The sequence below is a fragment of the Trichechus manatus genome, unplaced genomic scaffold (assembly GCF_000243295.1).
Source record: "Trichechus manatus latirostris isolate Lorelei unplaced genomic scaffold, TriManLat1.0 scaffold00096, whole genome shotgun sequence".
Lineage (NCBI taxonomy): Eukaryota > Metazoa > Chordata > Mammalia > Sirenia > Trichechidae > Trichechus > Trichechus manatus.
The window spans coordinates 9,493,629-9,508,629 of NW_004444032.1; the positions used below are offsets into that span (position 1 = coordinate 9,493,629).

Genomic DNA, 15,001 nt, shown 5'->3' on the forward strand with positions numbered 1-15,001 from the left:
ATCATTTCGGTTCACCCAAATCATAAAATTTCAGGTCTCTTCCAGTTTTGCTTCATTGGCCATGACTGAACCAGTTCGAAGCCCTGCTCAAACAAAGCACCTTGGGAGCAGAGCCATCTTCCACCCCTGGGTAGCCTCCCCGCAGCTCAGTGATAACACCCCTAGCCTGGCAGGAACCAAGATACTGACGTCACTGAGTTCAGCTGGTACAGGAGAAGAGGTTGCCACAACACCCTCAAGTTATCACAGCTCTTTAATAAACAAACACATGTTGTAAGAAAATAGACTCAGAGAGTTGCATCCTAGCAGTTTACATTGTTGAGTGTCTTGTACACAGGGAACCACAATCAACATATTCCCTTCAGAAATGCTGCCCCTGAACAATTGGCAGGGTCTCCACAGCCTAGTTCCTGCTTCTCCCTCCAGCCTGGAGAGGATCTCTGCTCTTCTCCACCAGCTGGACTACTCCTTCTCACCTCCTCCAGTACTAAGGGCCATGTGTGATGGCTTTCAACACCCTCCTCTTCTCTCTACTCATCAAATCCCATGACACAATTTCACCTCTTGTGAAAGCACTCAATGTTTGGTCCTGAGGATACAAGCGTTACCTAGAACATGATGGCTCCCCTCAGGGAGTTTAAAATAGAGTTCCTGGTGAACAGTTCTCTTCTTTCAACCTCCATACGGTAGATGTTCCATAAATACATAAGAAATGAATAAGCTCTGTGTCAGACATCAACAGTACCCAAACTCCATGTTGTCACTGGAAATGTATGATCACCCTGCAAAGAGATCAACCACAGGGAATGTGAAACATTAATTCGTGAGTTTTATCAACAGGCACCTCTGGGTCAGGTATTACACTCATTTAAAATGCCAGTACTTCTTTTGTTGGAGCCCTTGTGGCGCAGTGGCAAAGAACTCGGCTGCTAACCAAGGTCGGCAGTTCGAATCCACCAGCCGCTCCTTGGAAACTCTATCTTTTGTAGAGGATGCATTTAAACAAACAATTTTTGCTTCATGGTTTCCTCTTTATCCACATAGGTCACATGTGTGGGCCCATCTTTAGCATAGTATGCTTGCCGTTTGTGGGATTTAGGGGACAAAGCACCTTCACACTGATCTTATGTGTGGTCATCTCAACAACTCTGTGAAGTGGCAGAATAGGTATCATTAGTATTTCCATTTTACAGAAGAGGATACAGCAAGAAAGTGGTATGGCTCCTGAACTACGAGCTTATGATTCTGGTTCTTTCCATGATGTAACAGCAAACAGGTTTCAAATCCAAGGTCAATCCAATGCTCTATTGAAAAGAATTCTAAAGTCAAGGGGCCCAATCCACTAGCAATGTCTAGCATGGAGGAACAGCACAAGTGCCATATATGGGGCCTTACTGGAACATTCTGTTATGATGATGGTTACAGGGTATAGGAGGTTTGGGAATGTTTCCTGTCAGACAGGTTTGAGGGTCCAACATATTAGGTAAAAATCACGAGAGATGTGCACCAAGCATTCTGTGGATGCCACATATTCATTTTTTGAAAAATAGCCAAAACAGGAGTCTAAGTGTGCCTGCCTTGACACTTTGGGAGACTAAAATTTTTGCAGCCATGATACACGAAGAATTCTGAGTCCTCAGCCTCCATTTGTCTATGCATTAGAGTGGATTGAAGATTACTTTCTAAGGCAAGTCTTGGTTCTGCTCCCCTATTTGCCTTCCCCCTTTTCTGAGCTGAGGTCATGGATGGCCTTCGGTTCAAGGCTCCTGAACAAGAGTGTTTCACCCCTATGCCACCTCAGCTGACACAAAGCCCACAGATCCATGATAACTGGCCACACAGAGCATCTGCTCTTCAGGAACTCGTCAGAATTTACACACAATCTTTTTTATTATTTATTGTACTTTAGACGAAGGTTTACAGAACTCATTTCTCACTACACAGTACATATATTGTTTTATGACATTGGTTAACAACCCCACGACATGTCAACACTCTCCCTTCTTGAGCTTGGGTTCTCTATTACCAGCTTTCCTGTCCCCTCCTGCCTTCTAGTCCTTGTCCCTGGGCTGTTGTGCCCCATTAGTCCTGTTTTATGGGCCTGTCTAATCTTTGGCTGAAGGGTGAACCTCAGGAGTGACTTCATTACTGAACTAAAAGGGTGTCCGGTACAGACAATCTTGAACTCACTGCTGCTCAAGATTTATCAAAGGCTCAGGTGACAAGGACATCCTTATGAAGCACTGTCACAAGGGTGTGCAGCCCAACCAATTTCCCAGAAGCAATAGATGGAGGTAGTAACACAGGCTCTGGAGCCAGCCTGCCTGGGTTTGAATCCTGGCTAGGGATCATGAACTCTGTGACCCTGGGCAGGTATCTTAATTTTTCTGGGTCTGTTCACTCATGTGCAAAATGGGATGATCATATTACCAACTCACAGGGTGGTTAAGACATAAATGAGGTGACAGATGCAGAGGGCTTACAGCTCTCTCTGGCTCCTCATACGTGTTCAGTAAGCATTAACTATCATTGCCCCTGGTTAAGTCAGAACAGCTGAGAGCCCTGTGCCTGGACTCCTTATACCGGCTCTCAGTGGGATCGTTTCTATTGCATTATACTGTGGCTTGTTGCCATTAGCCTCTATTAAGGGACAGCCTATGAGAATTGTCATTGGGTTTACTCTAAAGAAGTTATTGAGGACACTGTTTATAACTTTGTACAGAGCCCGAGGACTCTAGAGACCTTTCTTTTGGTCTTGGGCTGGGAAGTTGCCTCTCCTGAGCACACTCTACTCTTGTGAACACAGTGAGTGATCCAACAATCAGCTTTCTCTCATCACAGTGGCTCTGGAAGAGTGAGGATGACTTCACAGAGATATTTTTGTACTGGCCTCATTGCTGGCTTCATTTTATGACTGTTCCTTGTTTACCTTATATCGCATCATTCTCTGCCTTGTAATAATAATATCATTAATAATAATAATTCACTGAGCATCTACTGTGTGCCATGCTTGTGCTAGGAACTTAATGTGAACTGTCACTAGTGTTCATCTCAATTCTACCAGAAGACATCCGTCCTAATTTAGAAATAAAGAACCCCAGCACAGGGAGGTGAGGGATTGCCCACGGTCTCTGGGAAGGGTTGTGGGAGAGCCAGGATCCAGCTACATTGTCACACACATCTAGCTGACGCTCCCTCACAGTACGAGAGGCATTTCTGTATACTGTCTTAGTCTCCTAGGGCTGCCTTAAACAAAGACCACAAGGTAGGTGACTTTAAAGAAAGAAATTTATTATCTCACTCTCTGGCTTTCTCTGAGGAATGGCACATTTAGGCACCTTAGCTATTTCTTCCTGTTTGGGACAGGACAATGTCAAGAGCACATGTTCTAGATACTAGATCTGGCTCATTGTCCAGTCTTAACAATTTATTATACTGTCTCACTAGGGTTTGTACTGCTACTGTTCGGCTAAATGTTTGCATTTCCCTTTCATTTAAGATTTAATGTTGGATAAGATGCTCCAAAATGACTCTTGGCACTTGTCGATCAGTGCTGATATAGTGCATCTAAACTGGAGGCATATGACATTCAATTCATACTGGGTTTTCCAGCCCTGTTTTTCATCTGTGAATGGACACACTGCAAGAGTTATGTTTAATATTTATTGAAGTTTAAGCACGTCATGTTCATTCATTGATATTATATAATTCAGTATAAGCAAATGCTGGCTCCAAATGTGAAGCCATATGAGGTATCCAACCTGTGACTCTGTGCTGTTTGGACATGATCCCCTTCTGTTAAACACTTTTAAATATTTCAAAGTCAAAATAAATAAATAAATAAAAAGGTCGGATTCTTGGCCAAACTGCCATATTCTATCTTATTTGGATAAGTCATCACTACTTCACAATCATCAAATGATGTAATGTCAGTGAAAGTGGTATATAAAGCAATATACAAATGTTAGTCATTAATCTTTCTTAGAATACTAAGGATATTTTGTCTTCTCAGATAAGGCAGAGTCTCAAGCTTCTCTATATACGAGCCATCAGAGTTTATCATGAAACCCTCACTACTTAAAATCCAAGCAAGTTTCCTAAATCTACCAGTTCTCTGAAGTGTTTAACACTCCCACCATCCACTTAAAAGCTTCACTACCAGTGCCAGACTCTTGACGATCCCATGTGTGTCAGAGTACAACTGATATTAATTTTAATGGCTGATATTTGGAAGTAGGATGCTAAGTCCTTCTTCCAAGGCACCTCTAGTTGGACTTGAAACCCCAACCTTTTGGTCAGCAGCAGAGTGCTTAGCCACTTGCATCACCCAGGGATACTGAAGAGCTCAATTGTTGTTACGTGCCGTCAAGTCGATTTCCAACTCATACTAACCCTATGTTACAGAGTAGAACTAACTGCCCCATAGGGTTTTCTTGGTTGTGATCTTTATGGGAGCAAATCAGCAGGTCTTTCTCCCGCAGAGTGGCTGGGTGGGTTCAAACTGCCAACCTTTCTGTTAGCAGCTAAGAGTTTAACCATTGTACCACCAAGGCCCCTTCACTAGTAGCCAAGAAAAGAAGCAATGGAGGTCATTCTGCATCCAGGAAATAGGTTATTTCCCAACAAGAATGCAAGTAACTTAAAAGGGAGAAATTCTATCTGATAAAATAGTATATGTTCAATAAACTCAATTTAATTAACATAATTTAATTACCTACTTAATTTTGTGTGAAATGATAAATTAATTTCTACATGTGGCAATCCCTAAACCTCCACCCATTTGTTTAAAACAGTCATTATTCAAAGATCTTAAAAACTACTAAATGCAACTCAGTTCTAATATGGAAAAATGCCAGGGTTTATTTCCACCCCCAGGTCAAGTTATCAACTACAACCTAATCATTTTTGCCAAGTAATAGCAAAGGCTCAACCAAAGCCAACTCTTACTAGAGACGCCACCTTATGCCTGCATTATCTTGGAGGGTGGTCCGCAGACGCTCTGAAAAGCAGAAAGTAGTGCCTTGCCACTGGATGCAGTCATGGAAATGGACCAAAGAAGTTTCTGTAACCCTGGAAACAAAGCCAATCATATCATTTCAGTATAAAGGGCAGATTCTAAACAGCACAATGCTGTCAAACACCACTGTTAATGCCCCACATGTACTCTTCACACCACACTTGTCATTTGTGGGAGGTATGGCAGGGAAGTCCATATGAAAAGATCAGTCTCTGGTTTGAAATTAAAAAAATAAATTGGGAGAACAACCTATGCAAATTGTTTCTCTTCAAAAGCTTAGAAAGATATTTTCTTGCTGGTCAGAAAGGCTATATACAACTACTGTGAACCCTTAAAAGACTAAAAGAAAACCACCCCATAGGGAAAATAATTTTACTGTGCCTCAGAGTTCTGAGAAAGTTCATGAACATCACCAAGAAATGTGTGGCACTCAAGCATACTCAAGCAGCTTATGTACTGTAAAGTTTGGAGGTTCATGTTTAGAAAGAAAATAAGCACAGTCCAACCCCCATGTGAAGCTCTACCAAGACCCAAACTTACAACTTGAGGTTCCTGGGAAAGAACCTCGAAAGGCATTTAGCCCAACCTGCCACCCAAAGCAGGAATCTCTCCTACAATAAATTTGATAAACGGTCATGCCACCTTTGCTTACAGAGAAAGAATTTGCTGTTTTCCAAATTCCTCATTCCACTATTGGACTGATCTGATTGTTAAGACTTTTTGCTTACCATGGAAAATCTGCCTCAAGCTAACTCCCAAACACTGGGCCATGTCTTCCCTCTAGAATTAGAGAATAAGAACAACTCCTCTTCCTGTCTCTAGTACTTATCAGGTGTGTGACCTTCAGCAAGTTACTGAACCCCTCTGTGTCTAGCTGTATCTACTGAACATGGAAATAATAGCACCTACCTCCTAGGGTGGAGGTAAAAAAAAAAATAACAGCACAGTGCCTGCCTTGTTACTTTGCTGTTGTTAGGCACTGTCCTGTCGGTCCTGACTCACAGTGACCCTGTGTACAACAAAACAAAACACTGACCAGTCCTGCGCCATCCTCACAATCATTGTTATGCTTGAGCCCATCCTTGCAGCCACTGTGTCAATCCATCTCATAGAGGTTATTCCTCTCTTTTGCCAACCCTCTACTTTACCAAGCATGTCCTTCTCTAGGGACTAGTCCCTCCACGTCCAAAGTACCTGAGATGAAGTCTCACTATCCTTGCTTCTAAGGAGCATTCTGGCTGTACTTCTTCCAAGATAAATTTGTTCTTTCTCCTGGCAGTCCATGGTATATTCAATATTCTTCTCCAACACCATAATTCAGAGGCATAAATTCTTCGGTCTTCCTTATTCATTGTCCAGCTTTTGCATGTATAAGAGGCGAATGAAAATACCATGGCTTAGATCAGGTGCACCTTAGTCTTTAAAGTGACATCTTTGATTTTTAACTTTTTTTCTCTGTTTTATTGTGCTTAGGTGAAAGTTTACAGGGCAAATTAGTTTCTCATTAAACAATTAATACACATATTGTTTTGTAACACTGGTTACCAGCCCCATGACATGTCAACATTCTCCCTTTCTCGACCTCAGCTTCCCCATTTCCATTTGTCCAGCTTTCCTGTCCCATCCTGCCTTCTCATCCTTGCCCTTGGGTTGGTATGCCCATTTAGTCATGTATACATGGTTGAACTACGTGTGTCATTGTTTGTTTTATAAGCCTGTCTAATCTTTGGCTGAAGGGTGAACCTCAGGAGTGGCTACAGTACTGAGTTAAGAGGGTATCTGGGGTCCATACTCTTTGGGTTTCTCCAGTCTCTGTCAGACCAGTAAGTCTGGTCTTTTTTTGTGAGTAAGAATTTTGTTCTACATTTTTCTCTTGCTCTATCCGGGACCACTTTTTAACACTTTAAAGAAGTCTTTTGCAGCAGATTTGCCCAATGCAATGCATCTTTTGATTTCTTGACTGATGCTTCCATGGGCGTTGATTATAGATCCAAGTAAAATGAAATCCTTGACAACTTCCATCTTTTCTCCGTTTATCGTGATGTTGCTTATTGGTCCAGTTGTGAGGATTTTTGTTTTCTTTATGTTGAGGTATAATCCATACTGAAGGCTGTAGTCTTTGATCTTCATCAGTAAGTGCTTCAAGTCTCCTTCACTTTCAGCAAGCAAGGTCGTGTCATCTGCATAACCCAGGTAGTTAATGAGTCTTCCTCCAATCCTGATGCCCCGTTCTTCATATAGTCTAGCTTCTCGGATTATCTGCTCAGCATACAGGTTAAATAAGTATGGTGAAAGCATACAACCCTGACGCACACCTTTCCTGACTTTAAACCACGAAGTATCCCCTTGTTCTGTCTGAACGACTGCCTCTTGGTCTATGTACAGGCTCAGCATGACCAAAATTAAGTGTTCTGGAATTCTCATCCTTTCCAACGCTATCCATAATTGGTTATGATCCACACAGTCCAATGCCTTTGCATAGTCGGTAAAACACAGGTAAACATCTTTCTGGTATTCTCTGCTTTCAGCCAGGATCCATCTGACATCAGCAATGATACCGTTCGTTCCACGTCCTCTTCTGAATTTGGCTTGGATTTCTGGCAGTTCCCTATTGGTGTACTGCTGCAGCTGGTTTTGAATGATCTTCAGCAAAATTTTACTTGCATGTGATATTAGTGATATTGTTTGATAATTTCCGCATTCTGTTAGATCACTTTTCTTTGTAAAGGGCACAAATATGGTTCTCTTCCCACTGGTTAGCCAGGTAGCTGTTTTTGAAATTTCTTGGCACAGATGAGTGAGCACCTCGAGTGCTGCATCCACTTGCTGAAATATCTCAACTGGTATTCCATCAATTCCTGGAGCCTTTTTTTTTTTTTTTTTTTTTGCCAATGCCTTCAGTGCAGCTTGGACCTCTTCCTTCAGTACCATCGGTTCTTGATCATATGCTACCTCCTGAAATGGTTAAACATCAACCAGTTCTTTTTGGTACAGTGACTGTGCATTCCTTCCATCTTCTTTTGATGCTTCCTGCATCATTCAATATTTAGCCCAAAGAATCCTTCAACACTGCAATTCAAGGCTTGAATTTTTTCTTCAGTTCTTTCAGCTTGAGAAATGCCAAGCATATTCTTCCTTTTTGGTTTTCTAACTCCAGGTCTTTGCACATTTCATTATAATACTTTACTTTGTCTTCTCAAGCTGTCCTTTGAAATCTTGTGTTCAGCTCTTTTACTTCATCATTTCTTCCATTCACTTTAGCTGCTCTATGGTCAAAAGCAACTTTCAGAGTCTCTTCTGACATCCATTTTGGTCTTTTCTTTCTTTCCTGTCTTTTTAATGACCTCTTGCTTTCTTCATGTAAGATGTCCTTGATGTCATTCCACAACTTGTCTGGTCTTCGGTCATTAGTGTTTAATGAGTCAAATCCATTCTTAAGATGGTCTCTAAATTCAGGCGGAATATATTCAAGGTCTTACTTTGGCTCTCGTGGACTTGTTTTAATTTTCTTCAGCTTCAGCCAGAACTTACATATGAGCAATTGATGGTCTGCTCTGCAGTCGGCTTCTGGCCTTGTTCTAACTGATGATATTGAGCTTTTCCATCGTCTCTTTCCATAGATGTAGTCGATTTGATTCCTGTGTATTCCATCTGATGAGGTCCAAATGTATAGTCACTGTCTAAGTTGTGAAAAATGTTATTTGCAATGAAGAAGGCGTTGGCCTTGCAAAATTCTGTCATGCAATCTCTGGCGTCATTTCTATTACCAATGTCATATTTTCCAACTACCAACCCTTCTTTGTTTCCAACATTCACATTCCAATCTCCAGTGATTATCAACACATCTTGATTGCATGTATGATCAATTCCAGATTGCAGAAGTTGGTAAAAATCTTCAATTTCTCAATCTTTGGCGTAAGTAGTCGGTACATAAATTTGAATAATAGTCATATTAACTGGTCTTTCTTTCTTTCTTTATTTTATTGTACTTCAGGTGAACCTTACAGAACAAATAGTTTCTCATGAAACAGAAGTACACATGTTGTTTTATAACATTGGTTAACAACCCCACAACACATCAACCCTCTAACTTCTCAACCTCTTTTTTTGTTTGGTGAAAATACACATAGCCAAAGATACACCATTTCAAAACTTTCTACATGCACAGTTCAGTGACACTGACTACGCTCTTCAAATTGGTCTGTTATTCTCACTTAAGATGAAGGCTTACAGAACAAAATAGTTTCTCATTTAACAGTTACTACAAATGTTGCCCTATCACAATGGTTAACAATCTCACAACACATCAACAATATCCTTACTCAACCTTGGGTTCCCTATCACCAGCTTCCTTGTCCCCCTCTGCTTTCTGGCCCTTGTCACTGGACTCCTGTACCTCGTCAGTCTCATTTGGTTTTATGGGGCTGTACACTCCCAGGCTGAACAGTGAATCTCGGCGGTAACTTCACCACTGAGCTAAGAGGGTGTCTGGGGGCCATACTCTCGGGGTTTCTCCAGTCTCCTTTAAGCCAGTAAATCTGGTCTTTTTTTTTTTTTGTGAGTTAGAATTATGCTCTACATCCTTCTCCAGCTCTGTCCAGAACCCTCTGTTGTGATCCTGGTCAGAGCAGTCAGTGGTGGTAGCCGGGCACCATCTAGCTGTACTGGACTCAGTCGGGTGGAGGCCTTGGTAGCTGTGGACATTTAGTCCTTCGGACTAATCTTTTCCTTGTATCCTGTTCTCTTCATTCTCCCTTGCTCCTGAAGGGATGAGTTAACTGGTCTTTCTTGTAGGCGTGTGGCTATTATCCTATCACTGACAGTGTTGTACTTTAGGATAGATCTTGAAATGTTCTTTTTGAGGACGAATGTGATGTCATTCCTCTTAAATTTGTCACTCCCGGCATAGTAGACCATATGATTGTCCAATTCAAAATGGCCAATATCAGTCCACTTCAGCTCACTAATACCTAGGATATTGATCTTTATACATTCCATTTCATTTTTGATGACTTCCAATTTTCCTAGATTCATACTTCGTACATTCCATGTTCTGATTATTAATGGATGTTTGCAGCTGTTTCTTCTTATTTTGAGTCGTGCCACATCAGCAAATGAAGGTCCCAAAAGCTTGACTCCATCCATGATATTAAGGTTGACTCTACTTTGAGAAGGCAGCTCTTCCCCACTCGTATTTTGAGTATCTTCCAACCTGAGAGGCTCATCTTCCAGCACTATATCAGACGGTGTTCTGCTGTTATTTACAAGGTTTTCACTGGCCAATATTTTCAGAAGTAAACCACCAGGTCCTTCCTCCTAGCCTGTCTTAGTCTGGAAGCTCCGCTGAAACCTGTCCACCATGGGTGACCCAGCTGGTATTTGAAATAACAGTGGCATAGCTTCTAGCATCACAGCAACACACAAACCACCACGGTACAACAAACAAACTGCCAGGCGAGGGGTAGGGCTTATTATAAGCACCTGATAATTATTAGCTATTATTATAATAAACTATTTGTCTTAGTTACCTAGTGCTATCATAACAAAAAATACCACAAGTGGGTGCTTTACAGAACAGAACTTTATTTTCTCACGGTTCTACAGGCTAAAATTCCAAATCACGGTCTCGGCTGTGTCAATTCATTCTGTGGGTCTCTCTCCTAGTTTCCAATGTGTACCTGCAATCTTTGGCATTCCTTTGCTTGTAGACAGATTCTCATGTGGTATATGTTTTCCCCTCTGTGTGTGTCTGTGTCTAGTCTGTTCTTTTTGTAAGATACCACTAAGGAGTGGTTAGCTTTAGGACCCAGCCTACTCTGGCATGACTCACTAACATAACAAAATAAAACTCCTATTTCCAAACAGGGTCATATTTACAGGTAAATATTTATAAGTACCATACAGGGGTTAGGACTTAACATTTCTTTTCAGGGGACACAAGTCACTTGATAACACTATTATACATAATATTTCCCATAACTATGCAATGGCAATTCCATCATTAGGCTTGCAAGGAATAGAGACATTCTCAGATTATCTTTAGTCAGTTATTATCAACCTTTCTGTGGAATACTAGAATTTTGGCTATACACTTGAAGGGTTTAATTGGTATCCACAGTTACGCTGAGATTCACCTGGTTCCCTTCTGTACCATGACTCTCTGGGTGTGACTTTACTTCCCTGATAAACACTCTCTTTCAAACTCAGAAGGCCAAGTTCTCACATGTTCCTATTTCTTTGGCACCACCTTGCCACTGGGTTCCACCTCCAACCATTGACCTCTGACTTGCAGCAGGGTAGACTCTAGCTCTGTGACACATCATGTAGTACTCAGTTTAGCAATCTAGCTTTCCAGAGTTGCATAATGACAGAGATACTCAGCTGGGGAAAAAAGTTTTACACGTTGACCAATATTTGGCAGCACATTTGGGAAGAGTTTGAAGCAGTGCAAGTAAACCACCATATTATCAGTTGAAAAATGCTGTGTTAAATAACGGCGTTTAAGGTCCCTGGGTGGTGCAAATGGTTTGTGGTTGACTACTAACCTAAAGCTTGGCAGTTCAAATCCACCCAGGGGCACCATAGAAGAAAGTTTCTATAAAGATTACAGCCAAGAAGACCCTATGGAGTTCTACTCTGTAACACATGGAGTTGCCATGAGTCGGAATCAACTCGACGGCAACGGATTTGGTTGGTTTAGTTTACCCTGGCAAAGAGAGGAGTCAGGTATCTCATCCCCAAAGCCAGGCCTCATGGAGACTAGAGCTCAGATTAGGAGCCAGAAGGCTGCTTAGGATACAATGTGGCTCTAACTATTGGGCTATACCAGTAAGTAAAATTGCCATCTGTTTAGCTCTTAATATGGGCCAGGCACTATGCCAAACATTTTACAAGTGTTATCTATCTTTTTTTAAAATCTGTTTAAATTGTGGAATATAATACTCTTAAAGTATTCAAAACAAATATGAAGTATAATGAACAATCACAAAGCAAACACTTGTGAGCCACCTTCTCCATTAAGAAATAGAATATCTCCAAGTACCACAGAAGTCCTTCCCAACCCCCCCACCCCCACATGTCCCCGACTCCTACCCTCCCCCAGAAGCAACCACTACTCTCTACTTTTCTAATAATCACTTCCTTACTTTTGTCATTTCCTCATCTATATGTGCTGTACAAATATAAACTCTATTTTATAGTTTATAGTTTAGTTTTGCTCATTTTTGAATTTTAAAATAAAATCATATGTTGTGTATTGCTTCTTACGCTCCACATTATGTATGTAGGATGCATGCATGTTGGTCCCTTACAGCAGTAGTTCAATCACATAGAGTACTACATAGTACTCCATTGTGGTATGTATCAACCCACTCGGATTATCTCCCCGTCTCAAAGCCTTACCTTCATCACATCTGCAAAGACTTTATCATTATAAGGTAACATTCACAGGTTCCGGGGATTAGAATCCAATATCTTTGAGAATCAGCATTCAGCCTACTACAGATGTCACTGGTGACTTTTGTGAAATTCCATTGCAAAATCAAGACATATCATGTGTCCAGGACTTCTCTTTCCCACCTCTCTGGTAGTGCCTGCCACAGAGGAGAACTAGTAAATATTTTCTGAATGAATAAATTGGTAGAAGAAGTTGTTCTACTCCACTGCTCCCTCCCCAGCCCTCAAACAGAGAAAAAATTACTTTGGGCATGTCTTGGTCTTCGCATGTGCCTGTAATTCCTTTATTATAACTGGTTTCCCCACTTCATAGATCCTTGAGAAATCAAAGGGCGTTTGGGAACAGGGAGTCTCCTCATATGCGGTCGCCATCTACATGCTGCCAATACCCAGTGGGAAGGATGTGTGATTATTAAATAGATAACAAGGCTAAAATTACTTACAAATGAGCCTTAACCATCAAAGAGGGTTTGGGCTTTGTTCATATTTGACTTCTCTCCCTCCTCAGTACTCCAAGGAGTGTTGTAGTCAAATTAGTTCTTTGGTTTTTGTTATACTGAACAGGAGAATAAGGAGAGGGAGAACAAATGGCACTCAATAGACAGAAGGAAAATTATTATATCTTACCCAAATTGTTGGAACTACTGATTCATTTCATATAGAAATATGGCACCTGGGGAGGGTGCCACTGCACCCATTAATAGGGTGGATCCATAGTAAAGACTATTTTCAAACTCTGGTCTGGCCCTGGATTTGCATTATAAACCTGGTTCCCTACTAATACAAGCAGGTTATTCCAGTTATTATATTTATTGTTTGTGACATTATTTCTTGTCAAAACCAGAGGAGTAAAGACCTACTGATACAGGGCCTTGGTTCCCATCTCCATCCCATCCATGGTGGGGCTCTCCTGAGATGTTGTCAGTTGGTGCAGTTTGGCACCCTGGGACTGTACCTGGGCTGGGCTTGGAGTCCCCACTGCTAAGTAGCAGGGGTAAAAATCTCTGAAAGCCAAGAAGGGAGATAGCATCATGGTGGTAGTAATCACTGATCTTACACTCAACCCTCCATGGTGCTCAAGACCTCCCCTCCCTCACCCCACAGGAAGGAGAGACTCTGATGGAAGTGGTGGGTGTGCTTGAGGATAACCAAATGGCCTACCATAAGGCACATAAGTGGTGGGAGGAGTCTCTTCTCTCCCTACCCCCTAGTATAAATATTGAGAGGGCCAAACAGGCACAGGGGAGGATCAAGAAGATAGCAAGATGCTCAGGTCTAACTTTAAAGATGGAGAAGGAGTCTTTGAGGCTCATATGTGGTTCAACACAGCATACCAGCTTAGAAGCCCAGATACAGCTTTCACACAAAGGTCCTAGCTAGAACCAGACTATGCATTTGCCTGGGCTGCCCTCCTTACCACAGTACAGTAACTCTGCCATGAAGCCTAGGGACACCATTCCATGGAGAGCTGCCTGCTTTAGGGGAATATGACTGGCTGTAGCATTTCCCTTACTGTGTATTAGAACCTTGGGTGGGTGTCACAGTTTTCCTGAGAACACATCATTGCAATTAAAAAGTGTATCAATGGGACCATATGATTCACTCTGTAAAAAAAAATCTAAACAAATTCATCCCTTCCAACTCCCATTATAGCTTTTCATGAAGGGAGGCATCCATGCTTTGTGGTAGAAGAAAAGACTACATATCACCAGTTCTTACTTGCAGTGACTTATCTGTGAATTTGTAAAGTGTAAACCCTCTTCTGAGATATTCTGAAGTATAAAAATGGAAATAAAAATTATGCCTCATCAATCTACAATACCCATTCCCAAGAAAGGTGATCCAACACAATGTGGAAATTATCAAACAATATCATATGCAAGTAAAATTTTGCTTAAGATCATACAAGGGCGGCTGCAGCAGTATATCGACAGGGAACTGCCAGAGTTCAAGCCGGATTCAGAAGAGGACATGGAACAAGGGATATCATTGCTGATGTCAGATGGATCCTGGCTGAAATCAGAGAATACCAGAAAGATGTTTACCTTTGTTTTATCAACTATGCAAAGGCATTCAACTGTGTGGATCATAACAAATTATGGATAACATTGTGAAGAATGGGAATTCCAGAACACTTAATTGTGCTCATGAGGAACCTGTACATAGATCAAGAGGCAGTCGTTCGAGCAGAACAAGAGGATATTGCATGGTTTAAAGTCAGGAAAGGTGTGCGTCACGGTTGTATTCTTTCACCATACTTAATCTGTATGCTGAGCAAATAATCCGAGAAGCTGGACTATATGAAGAAGCATGCAGCATCAGGATTGGAGGAAGACTCATTAACAACCTGTGTTATGCAGATAACACAACCTTGCTTGATGAAAGTAAAGGGGATTTGAAGCACTTACTGATGAAGATCAAAGACTACAGCCTTCAGTATGGATTATACCACAACATAAAGAAAACAAAAATCCTCACAACTGGACAAGTAAGCAACATCATGATAAATGGAGAAGAGATTGAAGTTGT

The 15,001-nt window shown here is 41.4% G+C and overlaps 1 long non-coding RNA gene across 1 annotated transcript; it reads right to left on the reverse strand.

The window, feature by feature from the left end:
* Window positions 1–672: 672 nt before the first annotated feature.
* On the reverse strand, window positions 673–12,846 carry LOC111821663 (uncharacterized). Its single transcript, XR_002825007.1, has 3 exons — window positions 12,717–12,846; window positions 12,419–12,609; window positions 673–782 (listed from the first exon to the last, which is right to left on the reverse strand). It is a non-coding gene; the product is annotated as an uncharacterized LOC111821663 (long non-coding RNA).
* Between the last annotated feature and the right edge of the window lie 2,155 nt (window positions 12,847–15,001).